General features: G+C 47.9%; 1 long non-coding RNA gene across 1 annotated transcript; it reads right to left on the bottom strand.

Annotated features, from left to right (window-relative positions):
* Positions 1-722: 722 nt before the first annotated feature.
* LOC125722983 (uncharacterized) lies at positions 723-16,774 on the bottom strand. Its single transcript, XR_007386698.1, has 3 exons — positions 16,508-16,774; positions 2,393-3,711; positions 723-989 (listed from the first exon to the last, which is right to left on the bottom strand). It is a non-coding gene; the product is annotated as an uncharacterized LOC125722983 (long non-coding RNA).
* Between the last annotated feature and the right edge of the window lie 256 nt (positions 16,775-17,030).

Genomic DNA, 17,030 nt, shown 5'->3' with positions numbered 1-17,030 from the left:
CAAACTCTCTCCTACATCATTGTGTTGGACCAGAGTAAGGCGAAAGGAAGGCGATGAAGTTGTCAAAACTGTTGCGGTTTAACACTGAGGCTGAAAAGTAGAGCCCTGCCTGTTGCGAGGCAGCATCCCACTGTCTCCGCATCACACCCCGGCACACAGTGAGCAGCCGATCTGATCCCGGAGCAGCCAAGGACGGAGCCAGTTCACAGGCACACAGTGTGTTTGTCACTTCGGGCCGGACGTCACCACTGCCGACGTGCGGCTGTCACCATGGTGACGAGGAGACGCCAGCGTAGCATCCGCAGCAGCACCTGGTCGCGGGAGCGGAGCCGAAGGCAAGCCGTTCGGGGTTATGGGATAATGACAGGGAGCACTATCAGTCTGCAGACCCTGAAATGGTTAAAGTGCTCACAGAGCCTGGGTATGGCTTGAACTGCATGCTGGGAGACACGCACACACACACACACACACACACACACACACACACACACACACTCCACAGCCTGCTATGCCTGCATCAATTGGCAACCTCTCCCAAATGTGAACCAAAGGGCTGTTTCCTACATGGGGGGGAGGCGGGCCTCCTGGAAATGTAAGAAGCCCACCCACGCTGTAACGCACTCGCTCGCACACCCAGCAGCCCCTTCTGGCGGGCCGCCTACACATGTGCCCCCTCCATCACCCCACCCACCTCTGGCACTGCCCCCCCCCCCCAATCCCTTCATGTTCAGCAATGCTGGGACATCCCCCCCCCATCCATGGTGAGGATGATTCCAAGAAAAACTATAGGGGGTCATTCAGGCATCCGCTTCCCCCGAAACCACATGGGGGGGGGGGGTTCACTCAACAGAGCCCTCCATTCCATTGTGTGTGGGGGGCATTGATCAGCAGGTGGTGCAGCAGGTTACTGTTTGGCCTGTGGGGGGGGTGGAGCTTATCTGCTGTACCTCCTTCGCGTGTGTGGATTCAGCAGACGCCGGGCTCTCTCCCTAGGTGTAAAGAACATGGATGGCATGTAGAGACAGGAAGCTTCACTCCGACCATCAGTGTTATAATAAAGAAGTCATGTAATCTCTGATTCGCTGCCCCCTGCGTCGCTGGGTGAGCTGAGGTCTGCCGAGGAGGAGGACGGCGGCTGTGCGCTCTTATGCCACGCTGGTGTGGGCTCATCGACATGCCCATGGAGCCGCGGGGCAGGAGCGAGCGACACCCTTTCTGTCTGCCTGCTGGCGGCCATGCTAGCTGGCGTTACGTGCCGCCGAGAATAAACGCTATGAATTGGCTCTTTGCGTTAAGCAAGCGGACCAGGCCGAATCCAAAGCGGTCCTGACATTCCCGGTGACGAGGGCTGGAAGTCCGGGTGGTAAGCGGCACTGGAGTTCTCCGGGCCGAGATGCAACATTCCGATAAAAATCAAGTGGAGCAGAAATGTCTCTGATTACAAGGATGCAGGATTTTTGTGTTTCTTCTCTTAGAGGTGGGCGATGTCACGGAGGGAGAGGGGGCTGTGTTCCGTTAGTTGTTCCTCCCATCGAGGGGAGGGGGGGTGTGTGCGTGGTGTGTGGGAGAACAAGAGGGGTGGGGGGGGGGGGGGTTGCACAGGGATGCTTGGTCAGACTCTCAAGCCTTACTGAGCATGTGCAGAACCCCCAAGGGTGACTCACAGCACAGAGAGGTTCAACTGCTTTGTTGCAGCGCACCACGGCTGCGGGGGTGTCAGGAGACTTTTTAGGAGAGGGATTCTGGGCCGGGAAGAGGGGGAGTGTGTGTTAGGGGGGGCGAGGTAGTCAGATTTCACAGTGAGCCAGACGTGGAGGGAATCCCACGTAAATCACGAAGTGGCCCTTGGGGGGAGCGAGGAGGAGGGGGCTGCGGGCCGAACCGTGCGGATGAGCAGTGCTGGCCGCATGGAGAAGGTGGCCTGAGGTTTATCTGAGGAAGAAGAGGCCCCCTGGCAGATCGGACTCCGCATTCTCATCGATGCGAAGAGAGGAACACACCTTGTATTAGTGGTCCGAAGCCCCCCAAGCCCCCGCCGTCATTGTCATAATTCAGGTCTGTGAGTGCCAATACACCCAGAATAAATACAAGAATGTGGCACATGGCATCCCGCTGTCATTTAATCAGGATGCACGCCAGCACACCGCGCTGGCCGCCAGCTCCTCCCCCTTGCGACCCCCACACTGCCTGGGCTGCTCTCGTCCACACGTGCTCTCATCCGGCGCCTGTTACCTTCTTCCCCCATCGCCCTGCGAGTCGTGCCGGCTGAGGGCCCGAAAGCCCAGTTGCATGGAGAGCTGGGGCTGTGCCACGCTCACACGTGTTCAGACTGGTGCTCTCAAAATACCGGTACTGATTCCAGGACCCCAGGGGCACGAGGGGGAGTACTCACCTCCCAGGTATGCAGGTGATTGTTGCTGCAAGAACGTTACAGGTCTAGAAGTTTCTTCTGCATTTTGATGTTACCCTGCCTTGGCCTCTCTGAGGAGATCACATGGCACATCATAAGTCATATTCCATTGTTATACTCATCTATATTTAGGAATTTCCAGAGCGGATAGCGAACAAGATGTTTCCCACACAGAATGTTGATGCTCATGTGCCTCGAACTTTGAACTTTTCCTACTAATAACCCTCAGCTGACTGCTTCCAGAGTTACAAGTGAAATTTGTATTCAAATTGTATTCAAAAGTGCATTCAAACCATCAAACATCACAGTGAAGTTTCAAGAGGACCTCCGGCGTTAGACCTGGACCTGTGAACAGCAGGTTCCTCTTCACCTTCTAGATGTGGATCTGCTGATGTCTTTAATCTGCCTCCAGGACCAAGACATGTTAATGAGATAAATCCTGCAGGATATCATGTTAGCTAAGGGAAAATTCATGTTTTTATATGGCATAAATGTCAGAATATGTTGAAGAATTGAACACACTAATTCCATCCATCCATTTATTTCCTGTACCTGCTTGTCCTATTCAGGGTCCGGAGCCTTCCAGTAAGCTACAGGCACAAGGCAGGGAACAACCACTATCAAACGCTCACAAACCAGTCCCTAACAGCACCACATTCTTGGTGTTCTGTCTTGAACTGCGACACCTGAAACTGAAAAATGTGGTTTGCAAACAAAGGTGTTACCGCTGACCATTATGAACCAAACTTTATCAATAAACTGATCTCACTTTTCCTGCAAAAGCAGACAAATCAAACACGGTTTTAGCACAGCTATGGGATCGACTGCAGTGATTGCAAAGCATCAACGTGTCCTTTCCCAAAATATCCCCTCTTCAAGTGAAAGTAAACAACAAATCAGGGAAAAATGTAAGGAAACCTGCAAAGAAATGCATATCAGGAATTTTTATAATATCAACAAATGCATATCTTCTGCTGTCATCTGACGTGATAACAGTGGTATTTATGAGTCAAACAGTCTTAATTCCTTCAGTGCTCACATTCCAGTGCAATGAGCTCACCACTGTGGAAGGTCGCAGGTAGCTGACTGGACATGCAAGCCGAACGGAAGAGACCACACAGATACTGCAGATTCCAGAGAGGACAGAGGGAGGGCTCTCAGCGATCGGAAGGCTCCAACAGCGGGAATCCAGAGCACATTCCGGGAATCTCAGCTGACCCCTGAAATGAATCTTGACCTCCGGACCTGGGTGTGGGGATCCTTGTGAAGGACACTGGAAGCGGCTGCCGGCATCTGGGCTTCTGATGGGAGAAGAGCCAGATGTGTATGGAGCCCCAGTCAGTAGGTGGGACTTAAGCCCTTTCTGCTATGACATCTTAAGCAAACCCCACAGCAGATGCACTGACTACCCAGCCTAGTTACTCTACCCTTATTTTCTATTATTAATTACATCAGCCGACGTTTTTTCCAACAACCGGCTTATGCAGTCACTCATTTGCTCTTGCAGCTGGTAAATAAGCACAGCTGCTGGGGCTGTGACCATCACTGTTCCCTGGAATACTTTGGGGTTTAACACACTGTGAGTATAACGGGGCCCAATAAAATAGCCAATGACACGTGGGTTGAATGAAACATTCGTCCATCACGGGCTAAAAGCTCAGTGCTGCCCATCGGCGGCGTCAGTCTTCAGGCGGCCGGCCTGCACCTTTACCCGCTAACGTCAGGGTCAAGTGTCGCAGCTTCGTTTACGTAGAACCTATGGAATTTTCTGCTGTTTATAGCGTTATTATTTTTATTTTTTTTGGGGCTGTCTTGATTCTTTTTGCGTTTCAGCGCAAAACCACAAGCTGTACGTTTTTGCAATAGATGCACGGCGCGGCTTTGGGGGGCTGGGCGAGGCGTCAGAGGCGAAGGTACCTTCAAGGGTGTGCTGATTCGATGGCCAAGTACCGCTGAATTTGAATATTTTCCATGGTAGTAAGAAGTGTTGCCGTCTGTCAGGTTTTTTTTTTTTCCTCTCTGGTTTGTGAGCTGAGGGACACCCCCTCCCAAGCTCATGGGTGGGGGGCAGTAACACCTAACGGCATTTTGCAGTCACCACCTGTTTACTAGTTTGGCCGTTTGCATGTGAGAGCGACCGGGTTCAGACCCGCACAGACTACTGGGGCAGCTTCCCCGAGGCCCCGAGGCGACTCTCTTCCCACATTTCCCCACCCTACGTTTCCCCCGTCACTGTCTACATCTCCTGAATGTCACCATGACGCCACAGAGAACTCTCAGAAGCCTCAGAACCTTCAGAACACTTTTCCCCACATCTGAAGAGTGTCATTTAGCAGAGATGAGGAGGAAATTCCCAGAGGTGACACAACTGATACAAATTCAAGGAGCCGCTTCAAACAAAGAGCCGCACCGAGGACGGCCCTCCTGTTTGGCACGTGTTGTATTTACTAAAGCATTACTTGCACTGACATGCACTCTTGCACTTTTCATAAATTCATGAACCACACATGCACCTTGTATATATCAACCGGACCGTCTGCGCCTGTTGTCTTGTTGTGTCTTAACTGTGAATGCATCTGTGGTATGTATGAATGTATGATATGTATGTATGAAAGCATTCCCTGTGTGTGTGAACATACTTAGCCAAAAAAACCAAATTCTGAAAACATGTGTGTGACAAATGGAAGTGTTCCAATGGCAGGAAACGTCTATTTCCAGAAAGAGTGTAAATGGACATAAATGTCTCCCCTGTTGCGTCACTCCGCAGCCCCGCCACCCAGTCCGTGGGCCCTTCTCGCCCGGACGACAGCTCCTCACCGATATCACAAGCATTAACATCGCCTCTGAATTCCCAGCAGACCATTCCCGAAAAGCACAGAGAAATGCATCCCCCCCCCCCCCCCCCCGATTTCACCCCGAATGACTGATCAAAAAGTATCCCTTTGATGGTGAGGTCGCAGGAAAGCACAGCGCGTCACCGCCTCAGAAATTCCATTTTCTCAGAACTTCCACTGCCTTCTCATTCTGCTCCTCTACTGCGAAATGTCACTTTGGATCATTTGAAATTTGGCGAATCACCTCAATAATCATTTTCTTTTGTCCAGCATTTGACTGTGATCACACAGGTAAAATGGCTGAACAGGCTTGGATAAAATTATAAACATAAAATATATTTAAAAAAACATTGTGATGTATTCACCTTCTTCTGCAGTTGGCATTTCGAAGGCTAAGCTTTGGTCACTGGGTCACCAAGCACTTTAAGTTCCAACCAGCCTTCGTAATTGGACAGTCGCTAACTTTTGACCCACTCGCTACCTAGTGCTTAACACCTTTTATCTAGATAAATGCAAATAACCCAAACCCTAACCTACTACCAGCATAGGCCATCATGGAAGGGGTCTGGGATGACAGGCCTGAGGACGTCTCAGCCACCTCAAGAGGGTCTTTGCATCCAGGACCTGGACATCCCCATGAATCTTTCAGCCCAGACCTGTACTCTTTGCAAAGAAACATCTCACCCTGTCGTTCTCCCTGCCTTTCTCCTTGCCGTTCTCTCTGCCGTTCTCCCTGTCATTCACCCTGCCATTCTCTATGCCGTTCCCCCTGCCGTTCTCCCGCTGTTCTCCCTGCCTTTCTCCTTGCCGTTCTCTCTGCCGTTCTCCCTGCCGTTCTCTCTGCTGTTCTCCCTGCCGGTCTCTCTGCCGTTCTCCCTGCCTTTCTCCTTGCCGTTCTCTCTGCCGTTCTCCCTGCCGGTCTCCTTGCCGTTCTCTCTGCCGTTCTCCCTGCCTTTCTCCTTGCCGTTCTCTCTGCCGTTCTCCCTGCCGGTCTCTCTGCTGTTCTCCCTGCCTTTCTCCTTCCCGTTCTCCCTGCCATTCTCCCTGCCATTCACCCTGCTATTCTCTATGCCGTTCCCCCTGCCGTTCTTCCTGCTGTTCACCATGTTGTTTTCCCTGCCGTTCTCCATGCCGGTCTCCCTGCCGTTCTCCCTGCCTTTCTCCCTGCCATTCTCTCTGCTGTTCTCTCTGCCTTCCTCCGTGCCATTCTCTCTGCTGTTCTCCCTGCCTTTCTCCTTGCCGTTCTCTCTGCCTTCCTCCGTGCCATTCACCCTGCCATTCTCTATGCCGTTCCCCCTGCCGTTCTCCCTGCTGTTCACCCTGTCGTTCTCCCTGCCGTTCTTTCTGCCGTTCTCCCTGCTGTTCACCCTGTCCTTCTCCCTGCCATTCTCTCTGCTGTTCTCCCTGCCGTTCTCTCTGCCATTCTCTCTGGCGTTCTCACTGGTTTCTCTCCCTGTGTCTTCACAGAGCTTCAGGCCTTCTGCCCAGCCTAATAGCAACCATGACGCGGAGCCTCCGCTTACACCGCGATGTGCATCGCACACAGAAACTGCAGCCCAGACCATTCAGTAGTTCCCTCCTCCCTATCCATCCTCGGTCCATCTGACAGCCAGTTGCTGTAATTGCACCTGGGAAGGGGGTGTGGCCGCCAATGACGGGCGGGTATCCTGTGAGGTCTCGCTACTATGACTTCTCACACCACACTGGCACAAACCATTCTCAAATTGATTAACTGACCATTATCTGTAAAAGTACGGGCGCATGGTGAGTATTTAACATGTAAATATTACAGTGATGTGATTAAATAGCCATTAGTGTGAATAACTGCCAGGTGTAATTCACTGGGGGGTTTCCCTGCTGCCTTTCCCCAACCCAGTCCCCCACCCTCAATGCCACTCTTTAGCTTCTTAAAAATGCAGATTTAAATCTGACAAATTACCAGTAACCTGACTTCTGCCCACTCTTCCTCATCCATGACATTTTAAAACTTTGTCTCAGCACAAGTAAGAATAACTCCTAATAATTATAATTTCTACCAGATAATACAAATGAAATAAACTATATCAACATACATATTCCCTGTTTTTAAAAGAATCATCTTAGTTTAGCCAGCAAAGCTTGTTCACATGGACACAACGCTGGGAAGAAGCGTCCTGACGAGGTGATTAAGGTGAAGTTTACATTGTTTAAACTGGTCTAGAAGCTGAGGCAGTGTTGGCAATGTAGCCAACAGATAGCCATCGAAGAATGTGCAGCAAAATGTATTGTAGCTTTTAAATACTATTTATAAATGTTAGCAATAATGAAAGTGGCACTGCTGCAGTTCTCCCATGTCATGTATATGCTGTTATTAGATTTTAATTAAAAACAAAAAAATGGTCAATTCAAAGTGTTTCAGCTGATTTTCTGCAGAAGGCTGCTGCTCTGCTCATTTGTATACAATTGTTAATAAAAAGAGCCTCTCGAAACTGCAGGTTTCCCCGAGTAACCCGTGGATTAGGGCTTCCAGAAAAGTCCAAAGTTAGCTTTCATTGCTGTGCCGGTCTTGTTTATTTTCTGTAATCCCAATGAGCGTCGCTTTGGAATTTTTAACTGCATACAATACACAAAAACATCAAAAAAGTTGCTTCCATTCAAGAGATTCCTGGAAAAATATCATATGCAACACAGCATACAAGCTGGATGGGAAAGGGAAGGGGAAGAGGAAGGGGAAGGGGAAGGGGAAGGGGAAGAGGAACGGGTACGGGAACGGGAAAGGGAAAGGGAAGGGGAAGGGGAAGGGGAAGAGGAATGGGAAGGGGAAGGGGAAGGGAAGGGGAAGGGGAAGAGGAACGGGTACGGGAACGGGAAGGGGAAGAGAAATGGGAAGAGGAATGGGAAGGGGAAGGGGAAGGGGAAGAGGAACGGGTACGGGAACGGGAAGGGGAAGGGGAAGGGGAAGGGGAAGAGGAATGGGAAGGGGAAGGGAAGGGGAAGGGGAAGAGAAATGGGAAGAGGAATGGGAAGGGGAAGGGGAAGGGGAAGAGGAACGGGTACGGGAACGGGAAGGGGAAGGGGAAGGGGAAGAGGAATGGGAAGAGGAATGGGAAGGGGAAGGGGAAGGGGAAGGGGAAGAGGAATGGGAAGGGGAAGGGGAATGGGAATGGGAAGGGGAAGGGGAAGGGAAGGGGAAGAGGAATGGGAAGGGGAAGGGGAAGGGAAGGGGAAGAGGAATGGGAAGGGGAAGGGGAAGGGAAGGGGAAGAGGAAAGGGAAAGGGAAGGGGAAGGGGAACAGTATCGGGCAAGAAATTGGCAGAACAGCAAGTCCAAATAAAATCAAATCAGATAAGATCAGGCTGGTTTCCTTACTGGGCCACACAGTACCGTACAGAAGTCAGAGCCATCAACACATGCCCCACAATAGCCCCAAAGGCCCCATCCCTATGAAATGCTTCTCAGGAGAATAATGGCCCTGGGGGGGTCGGGGGAGAGGCGATACTGGGGGAATCCATTCATTTCAGTGTGGAATTTAGAAAAGATGGAAGCAGAAGGAAAATGAGTGCTAAGGCTACATAACGTCTTAGTTTCAGAAAGCTACTGGGGGGGGGTGCTGGAGGTTTGGTGGATGACAACGCCTGTGTGCTGGGGGGGGGGGGGCGAGGGACAGAGTGGGATGGTGTGTGTAGGCAGTCAGGTGATGGTGTTCACTCAATTCTCTAAGAGGAGTGTGGGCAGTAAGGCAGCCCCCCCAGTCACCACACTGCTGATTGGGGGCAGTTGGGGGGGGGGGATGGTGGGAGTCTCCATAGGTAAGCCCCCCAGCACTCCACAGACTCAATCACTTGTGCTACATCTCAGAGGGGTGGCCAGTGCTCTGGGGTGGGGGGGGCTTTGTGAGGATATTGCAGACTGCAAGCAGAGAAGAGAGACAGACAGAGAGAATGAGAGAGAGAGGAGACAAAGCGAGGTGCACAGAGGCAGCAGGAAACCGCCGTCTGAGCCAACTGCACAGGTAGGGCTGCCTCTTATGCTGGGGGGGGGGGGGGGCTTTCAGGACCATAGCTGGGCCACACTTGTCCAGCCCTGCATCCCAGCACCTGGCCAGAAGCTGCTCTCTGCCGTTCAGTCCAGAGCACAGGTGCAGAGTGCAATTCCTTTGTGCACTACATTCAGCAATGAAGAGCTCGACGAGGAGCAGGAAGGAGAGCATGTCTGTGCCGGGCGGTGGCGGGTGGTGGCGGGAGCATTGTGCTGTGAGAGATGTGCCGGAGGAGACTCACGGCGGTGCTGGGGGGGAGTCACAGCGGTGCCAGGAGTGGTGTAGCGGGGGGGACTCATGGCGGTGGCGGGACCGGTGTGCCAGAGGGGATTTGTGGCCGAGCTGGGAGCAGTGTACTGAGGGAGACTCACGCCGGCACTGGGAGCAGTGTACCGAGGGAGACTCACCCCGGCACTGGGAGCAGTGTACCGAGGGAGACTCACGCCGGCACTGGGAGCAGTGTACCGAGGGAGACTCACGCCGGCACTGGGAGCAGTGTGCCAGGGGAGACCCGGCTGCCTTTGTTCTGCCTGCAGCTGCGTGTCGGTTGAGGTGCGGGTACAACTGTGAGAAAATCAGCGACCGCAGAAATGCCACAGATAGAGGTCAGGAGCAGCAGCACTCAGAGCGGACATGACCACCATCCCATGCACGTCTGAGCTCTCAGATACGGCGGAAGGGGGAGCTCAGTTTGCTGGCTGCTTTGGGAGGGCATAAGAGAGGTGCTCAGAGGACCCTGGGAACGAGGAAAGAGCTTCCTTGCGTGGTGGGGTAACCCCGGCAGGCAGGGCTGCTGTCTCAGGTTGCCGGGGGAAACAGCTGCCGTCGGCGATAGGGGATTTCCCAGGCGGGCTCATGAGGGGAGAGGCGGAGGTGATGGTCGTGATGCCAGCGCCGGCTGGAAAAACCTGGGGGGGCCCAGTTTCCCTGTCAGACCCAGCAGACGTGCGGGTGCATCAGTGTGGAGGGGGTTCAGCCATCAGCCTGCTGGTTACAGTGGGACAACAAGGGTGGAGGTGGACGCTGGTGTTAACTTTGGCAGGCCCCTGGGGAGTTGTGACATTTAGGGGTGTGATATCCAGGTTAAAGTGAGCATGTGGGGGGGGGGGTGATAAACCATGTATTCACAAGAACATAAAAAAACTATAAATGCTGAAAAGCTGAACATCATGTCTTAGGATTTTCACTCTCGGCGGCAGCAGCTTCGGTTTCCGTTACGGGATGAGGCTGGTTTGTCAGACACAGAAATTCTGCATCACTGACACACTGGCTTTTGCAGCAATGGATGAAGCCCAGAGATAATTTGCATTTTTAATTTCAGCAAGCCTCAGTTTCTACTCTTTCGAGAGTCTAAAGCGGAGTTCAGTATTTGGCACAGAGTTGTGGCAAATTACTATATTTCATAGTTTGATACATTATTTTAAAATGAAACGATTACAGATCCAAATTACGAATAGATTTAAAGGTTTGCACAGATATTTCACACTATACAATGATGACATTGCACTTATATGGCAACTGCCAAAAAATTAATTAGTTGTTTTCCAGGATCTTTCACCAGAAATTTCCGGTTCTGAATTCTGCCCAAATCACAACAAGCGGGCAGCTGTCAGAAATCGTTCTGTATTACACGCACTTTGTGAAAAGGTGTGACTGCAGATTAGCATGGAAATACAGCAAAAAGCTTTGAAGTTGTCACTTTAGAGGAGGTGAGCTGCACTGAGGCTTTTGGACGTCAGACTTAAGAACACCATGCAGGAAATCTTGGTAAATGATCCTGGCAAATGCTAAAGCCAAATGTCTACAAATGTTTGGAGGATGTTTCTTACGCAGTAAAATGGACAGCTGGGATGATCAGGGAGATCTTCTCAAACCATCTAACCCACTGTGAGATGCAGTCACAGCAAAGAGAACGGCAGAGAGTGGCCAAGGCATCAGGGATGGGGCAGGTTGTGCACGATCTCGTGGCAGCTGTCATTTCTTATGTAAATGCTTTCTCCCCCAAAAAGAACTCATGCCCTTGACTGATGCTGGTCCAGTTGTGGCAGTCACAATCAGGCCAAGACAAACACAGGATGCCCTTGATGCTGTCCCCCTCTGGGTTTTAAAGAGGACGTCATTATCTCCTCTGAGCACAGGAATCATGTAGGTGAGGAGAAGTAAGCCATAGAGCTACTAGGTAGTTACCGCATATGTGGGGAGGCTGGGTGTACCCCCCTTCCTGTTGCCATCAGCTCAGCTCACTCTGTTTACACCACATTGGTGAGGCCAACGCCCCTGGCCCCAACTGATTGAAACTGACTAAACAAGTAGATCCGTTTACGTTTGGCTAGATAACATTTCAGTAGAATTAACGGACAATATCACAAAAAGCAACCCAGATTACATTTTTAACAAATGCATGATACGGATTTTATTTAGCTTGGTGTGGAATTCTAAATACAGCGAACAAGAATGGAAAAGTACACAATTCCATTTTGTGGCTATATTTTGGAGGAATAAATAAAATTATAAATTATAATTTGCGTATTTCATATACATATTCCAAGGTTCCACGGTACTTCTAATCAATTAAGTGAATAACTTAATAATTAACATTCAGCATTAATTCCTATCTATCTATCTATCTATCTATCTATCTATCTATCTATCTATCTATCTATCTATCTATCTATCTATCTATCTATCTATCTATCTATCTATCTATCTATCTATCTATCTGTCTGTCTGTCTCGAAACGCCTAAATGTGCCTGTTTAGTTATTAACAAGGAACTTCCGACTGCAATTAGACCCAACATAAGGATAATTAACAACCGGATAAAACTAAATTAATGAGAGGCAAGTGGGAACCAGTTAAACGTCTTGACCTCGATCTTAATTTATGTAGAAAAAGCAGATGGCTATTTTGCCAAAAGAGACAGTTGCAAATAGCTTATGACAGTAGGAACCAGTAGACATGACTTTTAAATACTTGATGATATAAAGACCAACTTGATGTTAAACTGTGAAATTTGTACATTAAACAGTCGTTTTCGATCACGAGTGAATAAATCGAAGTCATTAATTCCATTTATTATTAAACACAGTTGTCAGGTTAGTCTTTAGGGACACAGGGGATATCGTAAATAGTGCGGACGATACTGATATAGTTGCCATGGAATCATATTAATGACTTTGTATCAAAATGTTGTGTCTGACTCTCAAGCTCATTGTTTCAAAATCTGGTGGGTTTTAAATATTAACTTTTATTTTTTATGACCTGTACATGCTCGTACAGCACAGGTTTGTTTATTCGTCTTATCTCGTGCATTAAAAATGTTACACATTTCTAAAAGATGCACCCGGAAAGAATTAATTCTATTATTCGGAATAGAATAACTTCAGAACTTGAAGCAGCAAACATACAAACGTAGCCGTAACGTTTTAAACATGTATTTTGTTTTTTGGCAAATTTCAAAGATCAACCAGCTACTCACTTCTTTGATAAGTTTTTTTTTTAAGAAAAGGCAAAAGATGATTAGCTGTTTGTTAATTGGTGACGCATTTAATATCTGATTTTGGGTTTTCAGCACATAAGTCACTTTCACTTGAAGAGTCACGACACAGAAATGATGCGGTTTCTGAAAAAGACAAAGACGGTGGAAAATAAAGAATGAAAGTCCATCTTGTACTTCTCTGAGGTGTTTTGGAAATTTATGTAAATCGGCAGGCACCTCCCACAGGCTTAAATTCCCCCCTGCATCCCATAAACGATCGGGACACGCTTCTGAGGCCTTGGGTGATGCGAGGAGGTGAGGTGCGCTGCGCGAGGCTTCTAGATTCTTGTTATCATTTCCTGCCAGTCACATTCTTGGTGAAACCCCCAGTAGGCTATGTACTGTAAAAAACACATAACGTCACAGCAAAGGGCTGCCAGCCGACTCTTTGTTCTCAAACGATAAAAGGTCTTTTTTCCCCACTAAGAAGACCAATAACGGTACCCAGAGACAGCACAATAGAAATAAACAAAGGACGGCATTTTATATTTGCATGCTGGGACTACAGTGCACAAGACGGCATGCTGCAGCATCGCCGGCAGCGTCTTCGGGACGAGGAACTCCTGTGTTTTGTCTGCTGGTAACGCTGTTTATCTGTCTTTCTCGATGCCTTCTTGATATTGATAGATCATTCTTTCGACATTTTGTGTATGCTAGGTCATATTTAAAAGATCTTCTTTGGAAATATATTGTAAAAGGCAGGGGCTAGCTGATGACCATTTTAAAATCAGAAATGTACATTTTGTCTCCCATCAGCTGGCACGAATAATTTAATGGTAGCTAGTCCTCTGTTTTATAAACATCTGGGTTTTTTAAACCATGTTTTTAATCAATCATAAGGTCACGTCATCAGTAGGTCTTATTTACCTAAAACTTTTGAGGGACTTTACTGACAACTGCCTTGTGAAAAAAGTGGACGTTTAGGAAATGCATATTGTTTAAACGTATCATTTTTTTGTTAGTTTGTTACAGTTGATATCCGAAACCATTGCGTGGAAATCGATGAAACGAAAACTGAAAGCTTATTATTTTCACTGGTACACAAATTTGCTTTTCCCGAAGAACGTGTGCATATGAAAATGCATTAATAATCGGCATTCAATTAAAAAACAGAGAAGTTATTGCTTTTGGTTAAAACTTTCATTAATGCAAAAAATAAATAAAACATATAGCCACACATTTACTTCACATGAAATCAAAATTATTATTTGTGCTTTGCAGTACTTGCACATATAGACAAGTGTCGTTGCATTGTTTTCATCTTTCATGCGCACAGCATAGCTTTTTCGTTGTAAAGGGGAAATGCTTTTCCAATTAAACATACGGGAATTCATGTGTGCGTGAATTTCGCTTTCTGAGAACACGGTTGCCTGTTCAGCCAAATTTAATCGACGCTTCTATGAAATTACTGCTTTATTATACCAACGCGTTCTGCCCTTGTCTCCTGAGATAGTATCGGGGTTTTCATGCACGAGGACTTTCCTGTCTGAAATTCCAGCATGAAATATACATACGTCTGTCCCCAAAGTAGCAGGTCGCGCTGGGGACGGTCCCGCCCGAGCTCGGGGAATTCAGAGGTGGCTGCAGCTCATAAGTCATTTCGGGGGCTGAGCAGCACCGCTTGTGAATGGGCTGAGATCGCGGACGACATTAAAACCGTCGCCGTTTCCTACTGATCTGGCAACCTGAGACGCATCGAGGCAGCCGATAAGAGGAACGGGAAATAACAAGCAGATGAGTAAATGATGAGATCATTAAGTGAATATTCAATTGAGGAGCTCTTTTCATTTGCTGCACAGCCATTTTCCCCTCGCGGTGGTTTTTTTTTGTTTCTTTCTGTCCTTCTTTCTTTCTGTTTTGTTCTTCCTTCTGGGGGAAGGCTGTCGACCTTACAGCAGATTGTCTGGCGTCTGCGGCGGCTCTCCAGCGACTGCAGCTCTGGAAGGCGGCGGGGAAATGCGCGTCTTTACAGCAGGGGCAGACAAAAGGTAGCGGAGAGGAGCGCACACTAGCTACTCGTTTGTCTCTTTTCATTAGCATTCTTCTGCCTCTTTTCTTTTTTCGAAATATCCCGACATAATCGTGAGATGTAAATGCGGATTTCTTTGGGTAGAGGTGCTGCTCATTTTAATGGGTCTTCCAGCACACGTAGTCCAATGCTGTTGTGTGCGCGCGCATGTGTGTGTTTCTGAATATTTTACTGTTTTCTGGGGAAAAAAACACAGGAGTATTTTATTAGGTAGTTAAGGTACGAAAGCCACTTCAGTGCAGTTCCATATAATGATTTTCTCGTTATTGGTGAGCGTGGTGAGAGTCCTACGTACACTTGCTGTGTGGTCTCTCGGTGGTCGGACCCACATTTAATGCTGTGTGGTTTTACGTGTTTTACATTTTTGACAATATTTCTCGAAGCGGGCGGAATGCGGTACTTCCCTGCTTTGCACCTTTTGTGAAGAGCACGAGCAGATAATGAACCCGGACTGAATGCAATCTTTAAAGACTGCTTGGCTGAAGCCCGGGTTCTGTAGGTCTTTCCTCTAGGTTAGGGGAGGAGGGGTGGTATGTGAACTGGAGAGAAGGAAATTCTTGTGTGTGTTTTGGAATGTGATTACCCCGGGGAGACCCCATGACTGAACGAAGTGAGTGAGTGGAGAAAAGGAATAAAATGGTTAGCTTGAGGAAGAAAGGAAAGGAGAAGAGGGGTGGAAAGTGGGGCCCGGTTTCCTTTCTTTACTTTCTTTTACTTTGAATTGACAGCTGTTGATATACTTGCTCACAAGTATACGCTGCAGCGAAATCAGCCTGCTGGTGATATTATAGCCTGCATTGGTGTTGCACCCAGTAACTCGCCTGTTGCAGTCTGATTGTAAATGGTCAGAAATTAAGTTTTTTTAAACCATAAAACGTAAATCCTTTCGTTTAGTTGGAGATGCATAACTGTTTTGCATCATCTTTCCCAAGCTATATTACACCTAATTTAATTGTGTGAGGTAATTACCATTACATTTAGATACTTAACATACATGCGTGTAGCAGAATACGTGTTGACTACCTGTATAAAATTCCATCCCAAAACCGCTGAGATCATATTATCCTTGTATAAGTATATTATTTCCTTATGCATCCTGCTTCAATTTTGTCTACCCGTACACTACAATTTGAAACTTCAGAAACAAACCTTCTGAGTAATCCTTGTTTTCTCTTTGGCGCCTTTATTCTGTTATCGTTTTAACCCAGAGAGTAAATGTTATGACTTGTAGCTGTACCTTGCTTCGGCATTCGTTAACCCGTCTATTCCTAAAGTGAGCCGAATTATTCATAATCTTCCGTAAGGGGGCGCTTGCGAGCCACACATTTAAGCGTTAATAACCAACTTCCGAGTGTTAAGTGCATTTCTAAACCAACATTTTTTTAAACATTACTTACACACCTGTGTCGAGATGACACGATATGTGGCAGACGTTTGTCAATGGCTCTGTTAACCAGCATAACATCCATGTCGTATATACATAAACGGCAGCAACATTTAAAATGATTTAAGGATCAAGCGCTCTTGGTTCAGTTAGGAACTTTTTACGTTTTCACGTTATTATTTAACCACCGCAGCGATCTTTTTACGTCAGGACGATCGTAGTATAATTACATAATATAATCATTAGTATTACGCCTAATAACAGTAACATGTATGTATTTGTTAATTTACTTACATTTTTGACAAGGCAGAGCAGTAGCAGGGTGTTTTACTGCAGACGTAAATGAATCGAGACAGAAGCTGGGAGTATCGCCCGGGGGCCCCGATGCTGCGCGCGACGGACCACAACAATGGCCGCTTGTAGCGTTTCAGGGTGGCGAAGTGTTTCGTCGCTTTTCCACCGCTAAGGCACTTCATGCATGCCGACCTCTCCTATAACTGAGAAAAAAACTATTAATGTACCTTGAAGATTGTTCAAGGGCCGTCGGAGAAAACGCAGCGTGTAAAGCGAAACCTTTGACGACATATTCAGCGGCTGTCCCGGGATGTTCCTTACGATTAACCACTCTCTTTTTTTCTTCCTTTTTTGGGATTGTCGGTATTTTACCAGTGTTTTACATCTGTACTTTAAGACTGCTGGAGAGAATGGGCAAAGCGTTTCTTTAGAGCCCAAAGCTCCTTGCGACGCCAGTGTTGATACAGAGATGCCGGAGCAAGTCGTGTTACGAATACTAATGATTCAGGAGACGAAATCCATT

The sequence above is a fragment of the Brienomyrus brachyistius genome, unplaced genomic scaffold (genome assembly GCF_023856365.1).
Source record: "Brienomyrus brachyistius isolate T26 unplaced genomic scaffold, BBRACH_0.4 scaffold44, whole genome shotgun sequence".
NCBI lineage: Eukaryota > Metazoa > Chordata > Actinopteri > Osteoglossiformes > Mormyridae > Brienomyrus > Brienomyrus brachyistius.
Note: the sequence above shows the minus strand (reverse complement) of the source record. Positions and strands in the feature narration are given on the sequence as shown.